At 53.7% G+C, this 22,369-nt stretch overlaps 3 long non-coding RNA genes across 3 annotated transcripts; all 3 read left to right on the top strand.

Annotated features, from left to right (window-relative positions):
- The first annotated feature begins 399 nt into the window (after positions 1 to 399).
- On the top strand, positions 400 to 3,077 carry LOC142077125 (uncharacterized). The gene is made up of 3 exons (XR_012671567.1): positions 400 to 1,049; positions 1,434 to 1,953; positions 2,652 to 3,077. It is a non-coding gene; the product is annotated as an uncharacterized LOC142077125 (long non-coding RNA).
- A 6,396-nt stretch (positions 3,078 to 9,473) lies between these two features.
- Positions 9,474 to 12,151, top strand: LOC142077126 (uncharacterized). The gene is made up of 4 exons (XR_012671568.1): positions 9,474 to 10,123; positions 10,508 to 10,681; positions 10,786 to 11,027; positions 11,726 to 12,151. It is a non-coding gene; the product is annotated as an uncharacterized LOC142077126 (long non-coding RNA).
- Positions 12,152 to 18,548: 6,397 nt separating this feature from the next.
- Positions 18,549 to 21,229, top strand: LOC142077124 (uncharacterized). Its single transcript, XR_012671566.1, has 3 exons — positions 18,549 to 19,198; positions 19,583 to 20,102; positions 20,801 to 21,229. It is a non-coding gene; the product is annotated as an uncharacterized LOC142077124 (long non-coding RNA).
- Positions 21,230 to 22,369: the final 1,140 nt, after the last annotated feature.

The following is a 22,369-nucleotide window of genomic DNA, read 5'->3' as shown; positions in this document are numbered from 1 at the left end:
AAACTGATACTTCAACTTGATTTTTACTTGACTTTTTTTTCATTAGAGTGTTGATGGCATGTTGTCCTGTGGCTCCATCCCCATTCTGTTCGGTGGAGTCTTCAATCTAGGACTTTGAAGGAAAAAAGCCCCCCCTTTTGGGGGGGGCTAGTCATTCATGGGATCGAGGCATAGACTTGGCGAGCCGCTTAAGTACGTGATCGGAATTAAAGCCAAATGCCGCTTCGCGTTGCTGCTGTTGGTCTTCGCTTTCATTAGTTTTCCCGCTGCTCCGTCATGGTTGGGAGCTCTGAATCATCCTTTTTTTCACTCCCTAACGCATTTTTCTCCCCAAGGAGAGGCTACGTTTAAAAGCTACTTAGTTTCCTCACAAATGCATTGGTCAGTAAAATGGAGTTAGGATGCTTGGAACCACACAAATGACACCAGTCTTACAGATCTGGACTATTTCTGAACACGTGTTCATCGCGTGCAGATGTCATCGGGATACGGATCATCTGCACTTCGTGCTCTGACGAGACGATCAGCTGAGACAGGGACGAGCTCCAAAAGAAAAGAAAGGTACAACGTCAAAGTTTTGTTTTGTTGTTGGGTTTTGCGGGGTTTTTTTGTGTTTGTGTGTTTTGGGGTTTTTTTTGTTTGTTTTTTTTTTGTTTGGTTGGTTGGTTGTTTGTTTGTTTGTTTTTCCTTAAGAGTGCGACGTTGACTGGTGGCAGCCTGCAGAGCTCTCTTGCTGCCTGACCTCTCTTTTCCTTCTCTGTCACTCCTCTTTCTAGGCAAGTGAGTTCTCGCGAAACTAAAGCTGCCAATGAGCCAAAAAAAAGGCACGGTTGTCTGAAACGTGCAGAAGCTCTAGTGGCCTGTCTCAACAACCGCACCAAAGACGATGCCAAATACTTTCTCCTCCACTCAGCTGTAGCCTTCACAGAAGAGGAAGCTTTGTGCTAAACGTTGTTTGTTTTTTTTTTCCCTTTCCTCTCAGCAGAACGTCAACTGCCGTGAAAGTACGAGACAGGTGGAAAGGATCCCTAGTGGTCTGCAAGTACGAGGTAGGCCTGTGACATGTGTCTGCGTTTTTCCTAAGGTGCTCGTAGCACGGACTTTACAGTTAACACGAGGAACGTGGCAGCTCTCCTTCTATATGATTTTTTAACGTGAAATATTTTAACGCAAATACTAAAAATAAAGGAGGTCTGTTCTGGAGCGTGGTACGCCTCTGCAAAGCTTGCTTCCCTCCGTCTGTTTTCTCTTCCTGCAAGCACGCTCTTCTGTTTCTGTGCGCTTGCTAGGAAAGGGTGCTGTGAAAATAATGTTGGACTAGAAGAGGAAAGGAACCGTTTGTAAGAGCTGGGATGTTCGGGAGAAACAGGCTTTGTTTTCACGATAAAAGCTGTATGCTTTTTCAGTCAGTCGGTGTTTAAAATGCCTTACAGGAGCACTCGAACACCTTACTGAGATGCTAGCATCTGTGCTAAAAGCAATCAAGGTCAAAGAAGCGGCGTGGACAACACGGGACAAATCGGCGTCGCTTCGGTGCGCTTTCCAGGCTTTCCCGAGAAGCGGTAGCAGCCTCGTAACTAGCGACAGAGAGTCCTGATGTGGTTTTGGTGAGTTACTGCTTCTATCGCGTCCTTTTTCCTAACCTGCAGCGCGTAATTTTGACTTTGGTTGGAAAGAGATTTTCCAGAATGGAAATCTTTCTCGTTCAAAGGAGTCGCCTTTTACGAACTTCCCATCAGAATGGATCTTCAGAGATGACGTGCTCGGCAGTAGAAGTCATCCGCAAGGAGACTTTTCGCGCTCTCTCTGGAAAAAAAAAAAAAAAGGGGTAGGTCGATTTCCTTGCACAGACCCAAGCGCAGCACGTCTTCCGATAGTCGACGTACGGCTGATCTTTGGTTCTCGGGTGTAACGGTCGAGAGATCGTAAAGACGCGTTCCTCCGCACGCTCGGGTACGGCCGACAGCGTTAGCAAACCTGCCGGTCCTTTTTGGTAGCCTGATGTATTGCAGCACCGGGGATTTGATATTCCCCACCGCCTGCCCCCACCCCACCCCCCCCCAAAAAAAAAGTAAAACCGTATGGGAGATCTCTTATCTCACTGATTTTTCTATCGTAAACGAAATTTTAAAAAGAAAGTGAAAATTGTATAACTTCCAAACTGACTTGCGTTGTTTAAACTGCAACTGCCAAAGAGCTGTAGCGTATAATTTATTAGGTGTGCTTAAGCAGTTAGGTAGTTGCTCTAAACGTTTAAAAAGAGAGGCAACTGATCGGGTTTTTTTCCCGATCTTTTGGCAGAGCGCTCTGAAGTCCTTTATTTCTGCCTCGCTTTCAGTGGCGCGTTTCCCCGGCAGTTGGGTAGCATCGGTCTCGGCGCAGCTGGCCAGGCGTCCCTCCTAGTCATGTGACGCACGCAAAACCCCTAGTCAAACGATAGCTGTGTAGTTTGGAGGTAGATAATTTAACGGTATGAATTCACAGCTACGCAATTTCAATTAACGCAAAAGGAAAATCAAATATTTTTATAGTATAAGCCTTCTCGTCGTACGTCTGTAAGCGTACGCACGCCTTTTTAGCATAAAATGAATTGCTGAGATTTGTTCTTTCTTTTTCATTTTACTCTTCAAAGTTTTACGCTTCGCTTTCAGCTTTATCGGCCAAGCGAGCGAGATGCGCAGCAGCAGCAGCAGCAGCAGCGCCAGGGCTGGAGCTGTGGCGGCGGATCCGTGAGCGTAGATGCCGATTACGGCGCGCCCTCGTCCTGCAGCCTCACGGGGTTATCTCCCGGCAGCGGTGCTGTAAGGAAGGGACGAGGCGTTTTCCGACACCAGCGAGAGCGTTTACTTCTCTGCGAAGGACGCGTTCAGAATCGCGTCAATTAGTCCTCACGCGGATTTTAAGCGTTCGAATCGCTCGAGCTTTTAAAGGCCGCGTTGTATTTCGAGCTGACCCGTTTGCCTGGCACCCTCCTTTAGCTCGACTGCTACCCTCTCCCTTGTCCTGACCGAATTCCTCTGCTGCCTTCGGTGCTGTTTTTTTTAACGTGCTGAAATAGATCCGTTGGGATTTTTGTTTTTCAGATGCCGTGCTGTAAGCGTCCCGTGGTGCTCAGGAGAGACCCCCGGCCCGGGTTTGCCTGCCGGTCGTTGGGCGTGCTGAGGGTAAGGGGCCGGCTGCCAGCCTGCGGGACGGGGGCTGAGGGGGGGCTGCAAGCGTTTGGGGGGGCCGCCCCTCCTTTATCTTTCTAGCAGAGCACCCCTTTTTGGCGGGGGTGCGTGCGTACATACGCCAACGGCATTATTAAAGTAACGAGCTGCCGGTTGGGGCCATTTCCCTCATGTTGTGCCTTTTTGGGGGCTGAATAAAAAGGGGGGGTTGGGGGCCTGGAGGGGTGATGATGTCATTTGGGGCACCCCAACATCACTGGCGGGCTGATGATGCCGTGGAGGAGCAGGTGAGTGGGGAATGGGGGGCCATGGGGGGTCCCCCCCCCCCCACAAAGGGGGTCACAGCCCAAAAGTGCCTGATAATTCCTGGGGGGGTTCAAAAATTTTTAAAAACTCTAAATCTGTCTGTGAGGCCTCGAAATAGAGAAAAATCTCTCCTTGTTCTATATATTGAAAAATAATATTCCTTTATATGTATACAAGGATTTCAAAATAGGAACCTATATCTGCCCTATTATCTAAAGGATTTTAGAGCATAAAAAAATCCGGAAGACGTATATAGGGTTTTAAAATACAAAAAGAACTCCCGTCTATATAAATTAAAAAAGAAAGCACTTCCAAACGCAGAAGGGATGATATATTTTATGTATGAAGGAATTGAAAATAGAAAAAAGTCTGAATAGATACCGCTGTCTACACTTACTACGTGTTACATAGAGAGCCTAAATAGGCGTTATATGTAATCTAAGAGATGATCTATAAGTGCAAATAGATATCTAAGTCTAAAATCTAAGTCTATAAAGAGATAAGTGTAAATATACGTAAGTGTAAATAGAGAAGTCTATAAAGACATTGAAGTGTCAAAATATGTAAGTCGACAGATATCTAGTCTGAGCAGGTATTATATATAATGAGTGGGAAATCGGGGGGTATAAGTGAAACATAAATATATTCACTAAATATATAGAGAGAGAGGTATGTGTAAATACGTTAAGCGTAAACGTCTATGATAGATAAGGTTTTTAAAATGCAAAGAAACCCTGTTTATAGAAAGGATTTAAAAACTCTTCACCCCCCCCACCCCCCCGAACCACCTCTCTGTTGAAGATCCAAAAGCGCTTTCAAAAGCTGCCTCTTCCCTGTTCTCTTTTTCCGTCTTTTCCCATCCTGATTGGGGGCCGGTCCCCCCAACAGGGACTTTCCCCTGCAGGGCCGTGCACACAGAGCGGGACCTGCCGCCGTGGCCTAAAAACACCACAAAACCCCTAATTCGGGGCCTGCAAGGGGTTGGGAAAAAGAAAACCCGCATTTTTGGGGGAAAAATACCCAACTTGGAGCTCCCGGGAAAGCCAAATCCACCAGGATTTGGGCAGCCGGAAAGCAAAAAAACCCCCATTTTCATGCACAAAACGAAAAAGCAAAAATCACCAAGTTTTGTTGTGAAAAAGCGTTGAAAAACCTCCCAGTGGAATATTTTGGAAAAGGAAAAAACCCCAGCTTTGATATTATACAAAAGCAAAAAAACCCCCGATTTGGGGAAGCTTTGGGGTGAAACACCAGCCATTTGAGGGGCCCGGACCCCTGGGGTGCTGCCTGCCCCGCCAACCTGCCCGTTGCCCCCCGCCCAAACTCTGGCACCCCCCTCCCGCTCCCCCGCCCCCCACTCCCACCCCGCTCTCCCTCCTCCTGCGTTTTGGGTTTGTGCTGAGAACGGCGTCGGTGACGCGGGGCTGCGCGAGTTCCCGCTGCGCAGCGCTTGCACGGCGCCAGGGGCTGTGCTGCTCCTCGCCCCGCCCTGCCGGCGAGCGGGCTGGGGGTGCGCGAGGGCCTGGGAGGGGGCACCGCTGGGAGAGCTGACCCCGGCGGACCCAGGGGATGTTCCAGACCCTGTGACGTCAGGAAATAAAACTCGGGGGGGAGGTCGGCGGGGGGGCCGCTGCTGGGCTGCGGCTGGCTGGGCGGGCATCGGGCGGTTGGCGGCGAGCCGTTGTTTTCGTTTGTACCGCTTGTCTGTCTGGGGTTTTTCTCTCTGTTGTTTGGGTTTTTTTTTTTTCCCCCCTTTTCCTTACGAGTGGAGTGTTTTCACTTTTGCCCTTCCAATTCTCTCCCCCCTCCCGCTGAGGGGGCAGCGAGGGAGCGGTTGTGTGGTGCTGAGTTGCCGGCTGGGATTCAACCACGGCACAAGGTGAGTGGCAAGCCCTGCCTGGCTAAACGCTTTAGGCTCCCCGCGTTATTCCTGCCATCTTGCGAGGCCCTCCTTGTTCTTTCCTGCTGCTTTCAAGTGCCTTGTGCTCCAGCAGCAGGCTGGGAAGGAGGGTTGTGGCAGGAGCGGCGGCTCCCTGTGACTCCTCCTCGGGCTGCGAGCTTCGCCCCGCGTGTGGGCTGCCGAGGATCGTGGGCTCTGCAGGGGCCACAGGCAGCCCGCAGAGCTTGAGGCCGAGCCGTTCCTTTCCCCCTCTGAGCATCTGGGGAGGGGGAGTGGGGGGGCTGCGGACCCCCGAGGGGGCCGAGGAGTGGGGCTGTGCATCCCGGGGGGGCCGGGGAGTGGGGCTGGGGGGGGCTGCGAGCCCTAGGGGGTCGGGGAGAGGGGCTGGAGGACTTCCGGACCATAGAGACCAGACCAGAGAGTATAGCTGGAGGACTCCCGGACCATAGAGATGGCGGACTCCCGGCCCAGAGAGTACACCTGGAGGACTTCCGGACCATAGAGACGGAGGTCCAGACGCATAGAATGTACCCGGGGGACTTCCGCACCATAGAGGAAAATGTCCGGCCTAGAGAGTACAGCTGGAGGACTTCTGGACCATCGAGGCGGTCGTCCGGAGCAGAGAGTGCACGTGGGGAACTTGCGGACCATAGAGAGCAAAGTCCGGCCTAGAGAGTACCCCTGGAGGACTGCCGGACCATAGAGAGCAAAGTCCGGCCTAGAGAGTACCCCTGGAGGACTGCCGGACCATAGAGAGCAAAGTCCGGCCTAGAGAGTATCCCGGAGGACTGCCGGACCATAGAGAGCAAAGTCCGGCCTAGAGAGTACACCCTGGAGGACTGCCGGACCATAGAGAGCAAAGTCCGGCCTAGAGAGTACCCCTGGAGGACTGCCGGACCATAGAGAGCAAAGTCCGGCCTACAGAGTACCCCTGGAGGACTGCCGGACCATAGAGAGCAAAGTCCGGCCTAGAGAGTACCCCCTGGAGGACTGCCGGACCATAGAGAGCAAAGTCCGGCCTAGAGAGTACCCCCTGGAGGACTGCCGGACCATAGAGAGCAAAGTCCGGCCTAGAGAGTACCCCCTGGAGGACTGCCGGACCATAGAGAGCAAAGTCCGGCCTAGAGAGTACCCCCTGGAGGACTGCCGGACCATAGAGAGCAGAGTCCGGCCTAGAGAGTACCCCTGGAGGACTGCCGGACCATAGAGTGCAAAGTCCGGCCTAGAGAGTACCCCCTGGAGGACTCCCGGACCATAGAGAGCAAAGTCCGGCCTAGAGAGTACCCCCTGGAGGACTGCCGGACCATAGAGAGCAAAGTCCGGCCTAGAGAGTACCCCCTGGAGGACTGCCGGACCATAGAGAGCAAAGTCCGGCCTAGAGAGTACCCCCTGGAGGACTGCCGGACCATAGAGAGCAAAGTCCGGCCTAGAGAGTACCCCTGGAGGACTGCCGGACCATAGAGAGCAAAGTCCGGCCTAGAGAGTACCCCCTGGAGGACTGCCGGACCATAGAGAGCAAAGTCCGGCCTAGAGAGTACCCCTGGAGGACTGCCGGACCATAGAGAGCAAAGTCCGGCCTAGAGAGTACCCCCTGGAGGACTCCCGGACCATAGAGAGCAAAGTCCGGCCTAGAGAGTACCCCCTGGAGGACTGCCGGACCATAGAGAGCAAAGTCCGGCCTAGAGAGTATCCCGGAGGACTGCCGGACCATAGAGAGCAAAGTCCGGCCTAGAGAGTACCCCTGGAGGACTGCCGGACCATAGAGAGCAAAGTCCGGCCTAGAGAGTACACCTGGAGGACTCCCGGACCATAGAGACGGACGTCCAGACCAGAGAGTACACCTGGAGGACTCCCGGACCATCGAGATCAAGGTCCCCCAAGAGCTGGGGAGTGGGGCTGTGGGTCCTGGCGGGACTTGAGAGTGGGGCTCCCAGGGGGCTGGAAAATGGTGTGGTCGGGTGCTGTGAGCTCCGGGGGTCCTGGGGCTGGGAAGTGCTTGCAAACGCTGGGGAGGGGCTGCGAGCCGTGCGCATGCGCGGTCCCGGGGCGCCGTGCGCATGCGCGGTCCTAGGGCGCCGACTACAACTCCCGGCGTGCCTCGCGCGGGCGGGCCGGTGGAGCCGCGCGTTCATTGGTTGCGGACAGTACTTCAACGGGGCGCCGTGCGCATGCGCGGTGCCGGGGCGCCGACTACAACTCCCGGCGTGCCTCGCGCGGGCGGTCCGGTGGAGCCGCGCGCTGATTGGTTGCGGACGGTATTTCAACGGGGCGCCGTGCGCATGCGCGGTCCCGGGGCGCCGACTACAACTCCCGGCGTGCCTCGCGCGGGCGGTCCGGTGGAGCCGCCCGCTGATTGGTTGCGGACGGGGCGCCGTGTGCATGCGCGGTGCCAACTCCCGGCGTGCCTCGCGCGGGCGGTCCGGTGGAGCCGCGCGCTGATTGGTTGCGGACGGTATTTCAACGGGGCGCGCGGCGGGCTTTGCACCGAGGCGGCGGCGCAGCGTGAGTGTGAGGAGCCGCGGGCCCGGGGAGCCGGGCTGTGGCGGGGGGGGGCGGTTCTGCAGGCTCCGGGGACAGGGGCTGGGGGGGCTCCAGGCGGGGGAGGGCCTGTGAGCATCTGGGGAGTGGGGAGTTGGGGGGGGGGCTGCGTGCCCTAGGGGGGCCGCGCAGTGGGCCGGGCCGGGGCGGGGGGCCGGCGGGCGGGAGGGGGGGGGCGCTTTGTGCAAACAGATCCTCCCTGCGAGTCCCCACTGTCGCCCCGTGGGGCCGGGGACCCCCCAGCCCTCCCTGCAGGCAGACTGGGGGCTTCGCGGGCCGAGTCGAGGGAGGAGCTGCTGGAGAGAGGGCTTAGAAACGGCCTTCTGCCCCCGAAACTGCTGGAGCGTTTGAAAGGGAGGGACAGGTCCACCCCAGGGCTGTTCCAGGAGCAAAAGCTGGTCCCAGCCAGCTCGCCTCTGCTCCCCCGGCACCGGGATCGGACCTTTCAGCCCCGTTCCCGAGGGCTGAAGTGAGGTGGGGGTCCCCCGGCTCTCCCCGGGGGGCAGGCGGCAGCACGAGGCGGCGGTGTCTCCCCGGTACCCGGCAAAGGGGAGCGAAACCGGCCGGCTGGAGCTCCGGGGGTGCACAGCCCGGCCCCGCACGGCAGAATCCTTCCCTGGGTTTTCACCGTTGGCTGGGTGTGACAAACAGGTTCATTTTGTGCCTCCTCTTTTCCCAGCGTCACCTTCTGCGTCACGTGAAGAAAATCCTGCGCGGTTGACGCCGCTTGCTGCTCAGGTAACGGCACGTGTGGGGCCGGGGGAGCGGGGGGAAACATTGGCGCGTTCAAGGACGCTGCAGGTGCTCCACGTCAAACCCAGGGAAAAGGCAAATTTGTGCCGGTGCAGAAAAGCTGATGAACAGTTGCCGTTAACAGAGCGCGCGTGCCTCGTTCCCGAATCGGTCCCTGGGTAGTTACGAGCGTTTTCCTTTCAGGGAAAAGAATGAGCTTTCGCCTACGATAAATTAAGAGCTGCCTGTGACCTTCTTTAGGGTCAAGTGTTTCTCTTCTGTTTGTTCGTACTGATTTTATGGGCAGGTTGGAAATAGCCTTTTATTTTTACACGCGTAATCGTAATTTGTAGTACTACGTGGTGTCAGGAGAGTGAATTTTGGAGCACCCAGGTACTACTAGAAACGTAATGAACGAGACACGATGGAAACTGATACTTCAACTTGATTTTTACTTGACTTTTTTTTCATTAGAGTGTTGATGGCATGTTGTCCTGTGGCTCCATCCCCATTCTGTTCAGTGGAGTCTTCAATCTAGGACTTTGAAGGAAAAAAGCCCCCCCTTTTGGGGGGGGCTAGTCATTCATGGGATCGAGGCATAGACTTGGCGAGCCGCTTAAGTACGTGATCGGAATTAAAGCCAAATGCCGCTTCGCGTTGCTGCTGTTGGTCTTCGCTTTCATTAGTTTTCCCGCTGCTCCGTCATGGTTGGGAGCTCTGAATCATCCTTTTTTTCACTCCCTAACGCATTTTTCTCCCCAAGGAGAGGCTACGTTTAAAAGCTACTTAGTTTCCTCACAAATGCATTGGTCAGTAAAATGGAGTTAGGATGCTTGGAACCACACAAATGACACCAGTCTTACAGATCTGGACTATTTCTGAACACGTGTTCATCGCGTGCAGATGTCATCGGGATACGGATCATCTGCACTTCGTGCTCTGACGAGACGATCAGCTGAGACAGGGACGAGCTCCAAAAGAAAAGAAAGGTACAACGTCAAAGTTTTGTTTTGTTGTTGGGTTTTGCGGGGTTTTTTTGTGTTTGTGTGTTTTGGGGTTTTTTTTGTTTGTTTTTTTTTTGTTTGTTTGGTTGGTTGGTTGTTTGTTTGTTTTTCCTTAAGAGTGCGACGTTGACTGGTGGCAGCCTGCAGAGCTCTCTTGCTGCCTGACCTCTCTTTTCCTTCTCTGTCACTCCTCTTTCTAGGCAAGTGAGTTCTCGCGAAACTAAAGCTGCCAATGAGCCAAAAAAAAGGCACGGTTGTCTGAAACGTGCAGAAGCTCTAGTGGCCTGTCTCAACAACCGCACCAAAGACGATGCCAAATACTTTCTCCTCCACTCAGCTGTAGCCTTCACAGAAGAGGAAGCTTTGTGCTAAACGTTGTTTGTTTTTTTTTTCCCTTTCCTCTCAGCAGAACGTCAACTGCCGTGAAAGTACGAGACAGGTGGAAAGGATCCCTAGTGGTCTGCAAGTACGAGGTAGGCCTGTGACATGTGTCTGCGTTTTTCCTAAGGTGCTCGTAGCACGGACTTTACAGTTAACACGAGGAACGTGGCAGCTCTCCTTCTATATGATTTTTTAACGTGAAATATTTTAACGCAAATACTAAAAATAAAGGAGGTCTGTTCTGGAGCGTGGTACGCCTCTGCAAAGCTTGCTTCCCTCCGTCTGTTTTCTCTTCCTGCAAGCACGCTCTTCTGTTTCTGTGCGCTTGCTAGGAAAGGGTGCTGTGAAAATAATGTTGGACTAGAAGAGGAAAGGAACCGTTTGTAAGAGCTGGGATGTTCGGGAGAAACAGGCTTTGTTTTCACGATAAAAGCTGTATGCTTTTTCAGTCAGTCGGTGTTTAAAATGCCTTACAGGAGCACTCGAACACCTTACTGAGATGCTAGCATCTGTGCTAAAAGCAATCAAGGTCAAAGAAGCGGCGTGGACAACACGGGACAAATCGGCGTCGCTTCGGTGCGCTTTCCAGGCTTTCCCGAGAAGCGGTAGCAGCCTCGTAACTAGCGACAGAGAGTCCTGATGTGGTTTTGGTGAGTTACTGCTTCTATCGCGTCCTTTTTCCTAACCTGCAGCGCGTAATTTTGACTTTGGTTGGAAAGAGATTTTCCAGAATGGAAATCTTTCTCGTTCAAAGGAGTCGCCTTTTACGAACTTCCCATCAGAATGGATCTTCAGAGATGACGTGCTCGGCAGTAGAAGTCATCCGCAAGGAGACTTTTCGCGCTCTCTCTGGAAAAAAAAAAAAAAAGGGGTAGGTCGATTTCCTTGCACAGACCCAAGCGCAGCACGTCTTCCGATAGTCGACGTACGGCTGATCTTTGGTTCTCGGGTGTAACGGTCGAGAGATCGTAAAGACGCGTTCCTCCGCACGCTCGGGTACGGCCGACAGCGTTAGCAAACCTGCCGGTCCTTTTTGGTAGCCTGATGTATTGCAGCACCGGGGATTTGATATTCCCCACCGCCTGCCCCCACCCCACCCCCCCCCAAAAAAAAAGTAAAACCGTATGGGAGATCTCTTATCTCACTGATTTTTCTATCGTAAACGAAATTTTAAAAAGAAAGTGAAAATTGTATAACTTCCAAACTGACTTGCGTTGTTTAAACTGCAACTGCCAAAGAGCTGTAGCGTATAATTTATTAGGTGTGCTTAAGCAGTTAGGTAGTTGCTCTAAACGTTTAAAAAGAGAGGCAACTGATCGGGTTTTTTTCCCGATCTTTTGGCAGAGCGCTCTGAAGTCCTTTATTTCTGCCTCGCTTTCAGTGGCGCGTTTCCCCGGCAGTTGGGTAGCATCGGTCTCGGCGCAGCTGGCCAGGCGTCCCTCCTAGTCATGTGACGCACGCAAAACCCCTAGTCAAACGATAGCTGTGTAGTTTGGAGGTAGATAATTTAACGGTATGAATTCACAGCTACGCAATTTCAATTAACGCAAAAGGAAAATCAAATATTTTTATAGTATAAGCCTTCTCGTCGTACGTCTGTAAGCGTACGCACGCCTTTTTAGCATAAAATGAATTGCTGAGATTTGTTCTTTCTTTTTCATTTTACTCTTCAAAGTTTTACGCTTCGCTTTCAGCTTTATCGGCCAAGCGAGCGAGATGCGCAGCAGCAGCAGCAGCAGCAGCGCCAGGGCTGGAGCTGTGGCGGCGGATCCGTGAGCGTAGATGCCGATTACGGCGCGCCCTCGTCCTGCAGCCTCACGGGGTTATCTCCCGGCAGCGGTGCTGTAAGGAAGGGACGAGGCGTTTTCCGACACCAGCGAGAGCGTTTACTTCTCTGCGAAGGACGCGTTCAGAATCGCGTCAATTAGTCCTCACGCGGATTTTAAGCGTTCGAATCGCTCGAGCTTTTAAAGGCCGCGTTGTATTTCGAGCTGACCCGTTTGCCTGGCACCCTCCTTTAGCTCGACTGCTACCCTCTCCCTTGTCCTGACCGAATTCCTCTGCTGCCTTCGGTGCTGTTTTTTTTAACGTGCTGAAATAGATCCGTTGGGATTTTTGTTTTTCAGATGCCGTGCTGTAAGCGTCCCGTGGTGCTCAGGAGAGACCCCCGGCCCGGGTTTGCCTGCCGGTCGTTGGGCGTGCTGAGGGTAAGGGGCCGGCTGCCAGCCTGCGGGACGGGGGCTGAGGGGGGGCTGCAAGCGTTTGGGGGGGCCGCCCCTCCTTTATCTTTCTAGCAGAGCACCCCTTTTTGGCGGGGGTGCGTGCGTACATACGCCAACGGCATTATTAAAGTAACGAGCTGCCGGTTGGGGCCATTTCCCTCATGTTGTGCCTTTTTGGGGGCTGAATAAAAAGGGGGGGTTGGGGGCCTGGAGGGGTGATGATGTCATTTGGGGCACCCCAACATCACTGGCGGGCTGATGATGCCGTGGAGGAGCAGGTGAGTGGGGAATGGGGGGCCATGGGGGGTCCCCCCCCCCCCACAAAGGGGGTCACAGCCCAAAAGTGCCTGATAATTCCTGGGGGGGTTCAAAAATTTTTAAAAACTCTAAATCTGTCTGTGAGGCCTCGAAATAGAGAAAAATCTCTCCTTGTTCTATATATTGAAAAATAATATTCCTTTATATGTATACAAGGATTTCAAAATAGGAACCTATATCTGCCCTATTATCTAAAGGATTTTAGAGCATAAAAAAATCCGGAAGACGTATATAGGGTTTTAAAATACAAAAAGAACTCCCGTCTATATAAATTAAAAAAGAAAGCACTTCCAAACGCAAAAGGGATGATATATTTTATGTATGAAGGAATTGAAAATAGAAAAAAGGCTGAATAGATACCGCTGTCTACACTTACTACGTGTTACATAGAGAGCCTAAATAGGCGTTATATGTAATCTAAGAGATGATCTATAAGTGCAAATAGATATCTAAGTCTAAAATCTAAGTCTATAAAGAGATAAGTGTAAATATACGTAAGTGTAAATAGAGAAGTCTATAAAGACATTGAAGTGTCAAAATATGTAAGTCGACAGATATCTAGTCTGAGCAGGTATTATATATAATGAGTGGGAAATCGGGGGGTATAAGTGAAACATAAATATATTCACTAAATATATAGAGAGAGAGGTATGTGTAAATACGTTAAGCGTAAACGTCTATGATAGATAAGGTTTTTAAAATGCAAAGAAACCCTGTTTATAGAAAGGATTTAAAAACTCTTCACCCCCCCCACCCCCCCGAACCACCTCTCTGTTGAAGATCCAAAAGCGCTTTCAAAAGCTGCCTCTTCCCTGTTCTCTTTTTCCGTCTTTTCCCATCCTGATTGGGGGCCGGTCCCCCCAACAGGGACTTTCCCCTGCAGGGCCGTGCACACAGAGCGGGACCTGCCGCCGTGGCCTAAAAACACCACAAAACCCCTAATTCGGGGCCTGCAAGGGGTTGGGAAAAAGAAAACCCGCATTTTTGGGGGAAAAATACCCAACTTGGAGCTCCCGGGAAAGCCAAATCCACCAGGATTTGGGCAGCCGGAAAGCAAAAAAACCCCCATTTTCATGCACAAAACGAAAAAGCAAAAATCACCAAGTTTTGTTGTGAAAAAGCGTTGAAAAACCTCCCAGTGGAATATTTTGGAAAAGGAAAAAACCCCAGCTTTGATATTATACAAAAGCAAAAAAACCCCCGATTTGGGGAAGCTTTGGGGTGAAACACCAGCCATTTGAGGGGCCCGGACCCCTGGGGTGCTGCCTGCCCCGCCAACCTGCCCGTTGCCCCCCGCCCAAACTCTGGCACCCCCCTCCCGCTCCCCCGCCCCCCACTCCCACCCCGCTCTCCCTCCTCCTGCGTTTTGGGTTTGTGCTGAGAACGGCGTCGGTGACGCGGGGCTGCGTGAGTTCCCGCTGCGCAGCGCTTGCACGGCGCCGGGGGCTGTGCTGCTCCTCGCCCCGCCCTGCCGGCGAGCGGGCTGGGGGTGCGCGAGGGCCTGGGAGGGGGCACCGCTGGGAGAGCTGACCCCGGCGGACCCAGGGGATGTTCCAGACCCTGTGACGTCAGGAAATAAAACTCGGGGGGGAGGTCGGCGGGGGGGCCGCTGCTGGGCTGCGGCTGGCTGGGCGGGCATCGGGCGGTTGGCGGCGAGCCGTTGTTTTCGTTTGTACCGCTTGTCTGTCTGGGGTTTTTCTCTCTGTTGTTTGGGTTTTTTTTTTTTCCCCCCTTTTCCTTACGAGTGGAGTGTTTTCACTTTTGCCCTTCCAATTCTCTCCCCCCTCCCGCTGAGGGGGCAGCGAGGGAGCGGTTGTGTGGTGCTGAGTTGCCGGCTGGGATTCAACCCCGGCACAAGGTGAGTGGCAAGCCCTGCCTGGCTAAACGCTTTAGGCTCCCCGCGTTATTCCTGCCATCTTGCGAGGCCCTCCTTGTTCTTTCCTGCTGCTTTCAAGTGCCTTGTGCTCCAGCAGCAGGCTGGGAAGGAGGGTTGTGGCAGGAGCGGCGGCTCCCTGTGACTCCTCCTCGGGCTGCGAGCTTCGCCCCGCGTGTGGGCTGCCGAGGATCGTGGGCTCTGCAGGGGCCACAGGCAGCCCGCAGAGCTTGAGGCCGAGCCGTTCCTTTCCCCCTCTGAGCATCTGGGGAGGGGGAGTGGGGGGGCTGCGGACCCCCGAGGGGGCCGAGGAGTGGGGCTGTGCATCCCGGGGGGGCCGGGGAGTGGGGCTGGGGGGGGCTGCGAGCCCTAGGGGGTCGGGGAGAGGGGCTGGAGGACTTCCGGACCATAGAGACCAGACCAGAGAGTATAGCTGGAGGACTCCCGGACCATAGAGATGGCGGACTCCCGGCCCAGAGAGTACACCTGGAGGACTTCCGGACCATAGAGACGGAGGTCCAGACGCATAGAATGTACCCGGGGGACTTCCGCACCATAGAGGAAAATGTCCGGCCTAGAGAGTACAGCTGGAGGACTTCTGGACCATCGAGGCGGTCGTCCGGAGCAGAGAGTGCACGTGGGGAACTTGCGGACCATAGAGAGCAAAGTCCGGCCTAGAGAGTACCCCTGGAGGACTGCCGGACCATAGAGAGCAAAGTCCGGCCTAGAGAGTACCCCTGGAGGACTGCCGGACCATAGAGAGCAAAGTCCGGCCTAGAGAGTATCCCGGAGGACTGCCGGACCATAGAGAGCAAAGTCCGGCCTAGAGAGTACACCCTGGAGGACTGCCGGACCATAGAGAGCAAAGTCCGGCCTAGAGAGTACCCCTGGAGGACTGCCGGACCATAGAGAGCAAAGTCCGGCCTAGAGAGTACCCCCTGGAGGACTGCCGGACCATAGAGAGCAGAGTCCGGCCTAGAGAGTACCCCCTGGAGGACTGCCGGACCATAGAGAGCAGAGTCCGGCCTAGAGAGTACCCCCTGGAGGACTGCCGGACCATAGAGAGCAGAGTCCGGCCTAGAGAGTACCCCCTGGAGGACTGCCGGACCATAGAGAGCAAAGTCCGGCCTAGAGAGTACCCCCTGGAGGACTGCCGGACCATAGAGAGCAAAGTCCGGCCTAGAGAGTACCCCTGGAGGACTGCCGGACCATAGAGTGCAAAGTCCGGCCTAGAGAGTACCCCCTGGAGGACTCCCGGACCATAGAGAGCAAAGTCCGGCCTAGAGAGTACCCCCTGGAGGACTGCCGGACCATAGAGAGCAAAGTCCGGCCTAGAGAGTACCCCCTGGAGGACTGCCGGACCATAGAGAGCAAAGTCCGGCCTAGAGAGTACCCCCTGGAGGACTGCCGGACCATAGAGAGCAAAGTCCGGCCTAGAGAGTACCCCTGGAGGACTGCCGGACCATAGAGAGCAAAGTCCGGCCTAGAGAGTACCCCCTGGAGGACTGCCGGACCATAGAGAGCAAAGTCCGGCCTAGAGAGTACCCCTGGAGGACTGCCGGACCATAGAGAGCAAAGTCCGGCCTAGAGAGTACCCCCTGGAGGACTCCCGGACCATAGAGAGCAAAGTCCGGCCTAGAGAGTACCCCCTGGAGGACTGCCGGACCATAGAGAGCAAAGTCCGGCCTAGAGAGTATCCCGGAGGACTGCCGGACCATAGAGAGCAAAGTCCGGCCTAGAGAGTACCCCTGGAGGACTGCCGGACCATAGAGAGCAAAGTCCGGCCTAGAGAGTACACCTGGAGGACTCCCGGACCATAGAGACGGACGTCCAGACCAGAGAGTACACCTGGAGGACTCCCGGACCATCGAGATCAAGGTCCCCCAAGAGCTGGGGAGTGGGGCTGTGGGTCCTGGCGGGACTTGAGAGTGGGGCTCCCAGGGGGCTGGAAAATGGTGTGGTCGGGTGCTGTGAGCTCCGGGGGTCCTGGGGCTGGGAAGTGCTTGCAAACGCTGGGGAGGGGCTGCGAGCCGTGCGCATGCGCGGTCCCGGGGCGCCGTGCGCATGCGCGGTCCTAGGGCGCCGACTACAACTCCCGGCGTGCCTCGCGCGGGCGGGCCGGTGGAGCCGCGCGTTCATTGGTTGCGGACAGTACTTCAACGGGGCGCCGTGCGCATGCGCGGTGCCGGGGCGCCGACTACAACTCCCGGCGTGCCTCGCGCGGGCGGTCCGGTGGAGCCGCGCGCTGATTGGTTGCGGACGGTATTTCAACGGGGCGCCGTGCGCATGCGCGGTCCCGGGGCGCCGACTACAACTCCCGGCGTGCCTCGCGCGGGCGGTCCGGTGGAGCCGCCCGCTGATTGGTTGCGGACGGGGCGCCGTGTGCATGCGCGGTGCCAACTCCCGGCGTGCCTCGCGCGGGCGGTCCGGTGGAGCCGCGCGCTGATTGGTTGCGGACGGTATTTCAACGGGGCGCGCGGCGGGCTTTGCACCGAGGCGGCGGCGCAGCGTGAGTGTGAGGGGCCGCGGGCCCGGGGAGCCGGGCTGTGGCGGGGGGGGGCGGTTCTGCAGGCTCCGGGGACAGGGGCTGGGGGGGCTCCAGGCGGGGGAGGGCCTGTGAGCATCTGGGGAGTGGGGAGTTGGGGGGGGGGCTGCGTGCCCTAGGGGGGCCGCGCAGTGGGCCGGGCCGGGGCGGGGGGCCGGCGGGCGGGAGGGGGGGGGCGCTTTGTGCAAACAGATCCTCCCTGCGAGTCCCCACTGTCGCCCCGTGGGGCCGGGGACCCCCCAGCCCTCCCTGCAGGCAGACTGGGGGCTTCGCGGGCCGAGTCGAGGGAGGAGCTGCTGGAGAGAGGGCTTAGAAACGGCCTTCTGCCCCCGAAACTGCTGGAGCGTTTGAAAGGGAGGGACAGGTCCACCCCAGGGCTGTTCCAGGAGCAAAAGCTGGTCCCAGCCAGCTCGCCTCTGCTCCCCCGGCACCGGGATCGGACCTTTCAGCCCCGTTCCCGAGGGCTGAAGTGAGGTGGGGGTCCCCCGGCTCTCCCCGGGGGGCAGGCGGCAGCACGAGGCGGCGGTGTCTCCCCGGTACCCGGCAAAGGGGAGCGAAACCGGCCGGCTGGAGCTCCGGGGGTGCACAGCCCGGCCCCGCACGGCAGAATCCTTCCCTGGGTTTTCACCGTTGGCTGGGTGTGACAAACAGGTTCATTTTGTGCCTCCTCTTTTCCCAGCGTCACCTTCTGCGTCACGTGAAGAAAATCCTGCGCGGTTGACGCCGCTTGCTGCTCAGGTAACGGCACGTGTGGGGCCGGGGGAGCGGGGAGAAACATTGGCGCGTTCAAGGACGCTGCAGGTGCTCCGCGTCAAACCCAGGGAAAAGGCAAATTTGTGCCGGTGCAGAAAAGCTGATGAACGGTTGCCGTTAACAGAGCGCGCGTGCCTCGTTCCCGAATCGGTCCCTGGGTAGTTACGAGCGTTTTCCTTTCAGGGAAAAGAATGAGCTTTCGCCTACGATAAATTAAGAGCTGCCTGTGACCTTCTTTAGGGTCAAGTGTTTCTCTTCTGTTTGTTCGTACTGATTTTACGGGCAGGTTGGAAATAGCCTTTTATTTTTACACGCGTAATCGTAATTTGTAGTACTACGTGGTGTCAGGAGAGTGAATTTTGGAGCACCCAGGTACTACTAGAAACGTAATGAACGAGACACGATGGAAACTGATACTTCAACTTGATTTTTACTTGACTTTTTTTTCATTAGAGTGTTGATGGCATGTTGTCCTGTGGCTCCATCCCCATTCTGTTCGGTGGAGTCTTCAATCTAGGACTTTGAAGGAAAAAAGCCCCCCCTTTTGGGGGGGGCTAGTCATTCATGGGATCGAGGCATAGACTTGGCGAGCCGCTTAAGTACGTGATCGGAATTAAAGCCAAATGCCGCTTCGCGTTGCTGCTGTTGGTCTTCGCTTTCATTAGTTTTCCCGCTGCTCCGTCATGGTTGGGAGCTCTGAATCATCCTTTTTTTCACTCCCTAACGCATTTTTCTCCCCAAGGAGAGGCTACGTTTAAAAGCTACTTAGTTTCCTCACAAATGCATTGGTCAGTAAAATGGAGTTAGGATGCTTGGAACCACACAAATGACACCAGTCTTACAGATCTGGACTATTTCTGAACACGTGTTCATCGCGTGCAGATGTCATCGGGATACGGATCATCTGCACTTCGTGCTCTGACGAGACGATCAGCTGAGACAGGGACGAGCTCCAAAAGAAAAGAAAGGTACAACGTCAAAGTTTTGTTTTGTTGTTGGGTTTTGCGGGGTTTTTTTGTGTTTGTGTGTTTTGGGGTTTTTTTTGTTTGTTTTTTTTTTGTTTGTTTGGTTGGTTGTTTGTTTGTTTGTTTTTCCTTAAGAGTGCGACGTTGACTGGTGGCAGCCTGCAGAGCTCTCTTGCTGCCTGACCTCTCTTTTCCTTCTCTGTCACTCCTCTTTCTAGGCAAGTGAGTTCTCGCGAAACTAAAGCTGCCAATGAGCCAAAAAAAAGGCACGGTTGTCTGAAACGTGCAGAAGCTCTAGTGGCCTGTCTCAACAACCGCACCAAAGACGATGCCAAATACTTTCTCCTCCACTCAGCTGTAGCCTTCACAGAAGAGGAAGCTTTGTGCTAAACGTTGTTTGTTTTTTTTTTCCCTTTCCTCTCAGCAGAACGTCAACTGCCGTGAAAGTACGAGACAGGTGGAAAGGATCCCTAGTGGTCTGCAAGTACGAGGTAGGCCTGTGACATGTGTCTGCGTTTTTCCTAAGGTGCTCGTAGCACGGACTTTACAGTTAACACGAGGAACGTGGCAGCTCTCCTTCTATATGATTTTTTAACGTGAAATATTTTAACGCAAATACTAAAAATAAAGGAGGTCTGTTCTGGAGCGTGGTACGCCTCTGCAAAGCTTGCTTCCCTCCGTCTGTTTTCTCTTCCTGCAAGCACGCTCTTCTGTTTCTGTGCGCTTGCTAGGAAAGGGTGCTGTGAAAATAATGTTGGACTAGAAGAGGAAAGGAACCGTTTGTAAGAGCTGGGATGTTCGGGAGAAACAGGCTTTGTTTTCACGATAAAAGCTGTATGCTTTTTCAGTCAGTCGGTGTTTAAAATGCCTTACAGGAGCACTCGAACACCTTACTGAGATGCTAGCATCTGTGCTAAAAGCAATCAAGGTCAAAGAAGCGGCGTGGACAACACGGGACAAATCGGCGTCGCTTCGGTGCGCTTTCCAGGCTTTCCCGAGAAGCGGTAGCAGCCTCGTAACTAGCGACAGAGAGTCCTGATGTGGTTTTGGTGAGTTACTGCTTCTATCGCGTCCTTTTTCCTAACCTGCAGCGCGTAATTTTGACTTTGGTTGGAAAGAGATTTTCCAGAATGGAAATCTTTCTCGTTCAAAGGAGTCGCCTTTTACGAACTTCCCATCAGAATGGATCTTCAGAGATGACGTGCTCGGCAGTAGAAGTCATCCGCAAGGAGACTTTTCGCGCTCTCTCTGGAAAAAAAAAAAAAAAGGGGTAGGTCGATTTCCTTGCACAGACCCAAGCGCAGCACGTCTTCCGATAGTCGACGTACGGCTGATCTTTGGTTCTCGGGTGTAACGGTCGAGAGATCGTAAAGACGCGTTCCTCCGCACGCTCGGGTACGGCCGACAGCGTTAGCAAACCTGCCGGTCCTTTTTGGTAGCCTGATGTATTGCAGCACCGGGGATTTGATATTCCCCACCGCCTGCCCCCACCCCACCCCCCCCCAAAAAAAAAGTAAAACCGTATGGGAGATCTCTTATCTCACTGATTTTTCTATCGTAAACGAAATTTTAAAAAGAAAGTGAAAATTGTATAACTTCCAAACTGACTTGCGTTGTTTAAACTGCAACTGCCAAAGAGCTGTAGCGTATAATTTATTAGGTGTGCTTAAGCAGTTAGGTAGTTGCTCTAAACGTTTAAAAAGAGAGGCAACTGATCGGGTTTTTTTCCCGATCTTTTGGCAGAGCGCTCTGAAGTCCTTTATTTCTGCCTCGCTTTCAGTGGCGCGTTTCCCCGGCAGTTGGGTAGCATCGGTCTCGGCGCAGCTGGCCAGGCGTCCCTCCTAGTCATGTGACGCACGCAAAACCCCTAGTCAAACGATAGCTGTGTAGTTTGGAGGTAGATAATTTAACGGTATGAATTCACAGCTACGCAATTTCAATTAACGCAAAAGGAAAATCAAATATTTTTATAGTATAAGCCTTCTCGTCGTACGTCTGTAAGCGTACGCACGCCTTTTTAGCATAAAATGAATTGCTGAGATTTGTTCTTTCTTTTTCATTTTACTCTTCAAAGTTTTACGCTTCGCTTTCAGCTTTATCGGCCAAGCGAGCGAGATGCGCAGCAGCAGCAGCAGCAGCAGCAGCGCCAGGGCTGGAGCTGTGGCGGCGGATCCGTGAGCGTAGATGCCGATTACGGCGCGCCCTCGTCCTGCAGCCTCACGGGGTTATCTCCCGGCAGCGGTGCTGTAAGGAAGGGACGAGGCGTTTTCCGACACCAGCGAGAGCGTTTACTTCTCTGCGAAGGACGCGTTCAGAATCGCGTCAATTAGTCCTCACGCGGATTTTAAGCGTTCGAATCGCTCGAGCTTTTAAAGGCCGCGTTGTATTTCGAGCTGACCCGTTTGCCTGGCACCCTCCTTTAGCTCGACTGCTACCCTCTCCCTTGTCCTGACCGAATTCCTCTGCTGCCTTCGGTGCTGTTTTTTTTAACGTGCTGAAATAGATCCGTTGGGATTTTTGTTTTTCAGATGCCGTGCTGTAAGCGTCCCGTGGTGCTCAGGAGAGACCCCCGGCCCGGGTTTGCCTGCCGGTCGTTGGGCGTGCTGAGGGTAAGGGGCCGGCTGCCAGCCTGCGGGACGGGGGCTGAGGGGGGGCTGCAAGCGTTTGGGGGGGCCGCCCCTCCTTTATCTTTCTAGCAGAGCACCCCTTTTTGGCGGGGGTGCGTGCGTACATACGCCAACGGCATTATTAAAGTAACGAGCTGCCGGTTGGGGCCATTTCCCTCCTGTTGTGCCTTTTTGGGGGCTGAATAAAAAGGGGGGGTTGGGGGCCTGGAGGGGTGATGATGTCATTTGGGGCACCCCAACATCACTGGCGGGCTGATGATGCCGTGGAGGAGCAGGTGAGTGGGGAATGGGGGGCCATGGGGGGTCCCCCCCCCCACAAAGGGGGTCACAGCCCAAAAGTGCCTGATAATTCCTGGGGGGGTTCAAAAATTTTTAAAAACTCTAAATCTGTCTGCGAGGCCTCGAAATAGAGAAAAATCTCTCCTTGTTCTATATATTGAAAAATAATATTCCTTTATATGTATACAAGGATTTCAAAATAGGAACCTATATCTGCCCTATTATCTAAAGGATTTTAGAGCATAAAAAAATCCGGAAGACGTATATAGGGTTTTAAAATACAAAAAGAACTCCCGTCTATATAAATTAAAAAAGAAAGCACTTCCAAACGCAGAAGGGATGATATATTTTATGTATGAAGGAATTGAAAATAGAAAAAAGTCTGAATAGATACCGCTGTCTACACTTACTACGTGTTACATAGAGAGCCTAAATAGGCGTTATATGTAATCTAAGAGATGATCTATAAGTGCAAATAGATATCTAAGTCTAAAATCTAAGTCTATAAAGAGATAAGTGTAAATATACGTAAGTGTAAATAGAGAAGTCTATAAAGACATTGAAGTGTCAAAATATGTAAGTCGACAGATATCTAGTCTGAGCAGGTATTATATATAATGAGTGGGAAATCGGGGGGTATAAGTGAAACATAAATATATTCACTAAATATATAGAGAGAGAGGTATGTGTAAATACGTTAAGCGTAAACGTCTATGATAGATAAGGTTTTTAAAATGCAAAGAAACCCTGTTTATA

This window comes from Calonectris borealis, unplaced genomic scaffold, assembly GCF_964195595.1.
Source record: "Calonectris borealis unplaced genomic scaffold, bCalBor7.hap1.2 HAP1_SCAFFOLD_158, whole genome shotgun sequence".
NCBI lineage: Eukaryota > Metazoa > Chordata > Aves > Procellariiformes > Procellariidae > Calonectris > Calonectris borealis.
Note: the sequence above shows the minus strand (reverse complement) of the source record. Positions and strands in the feature narration are given on the sequence as shown.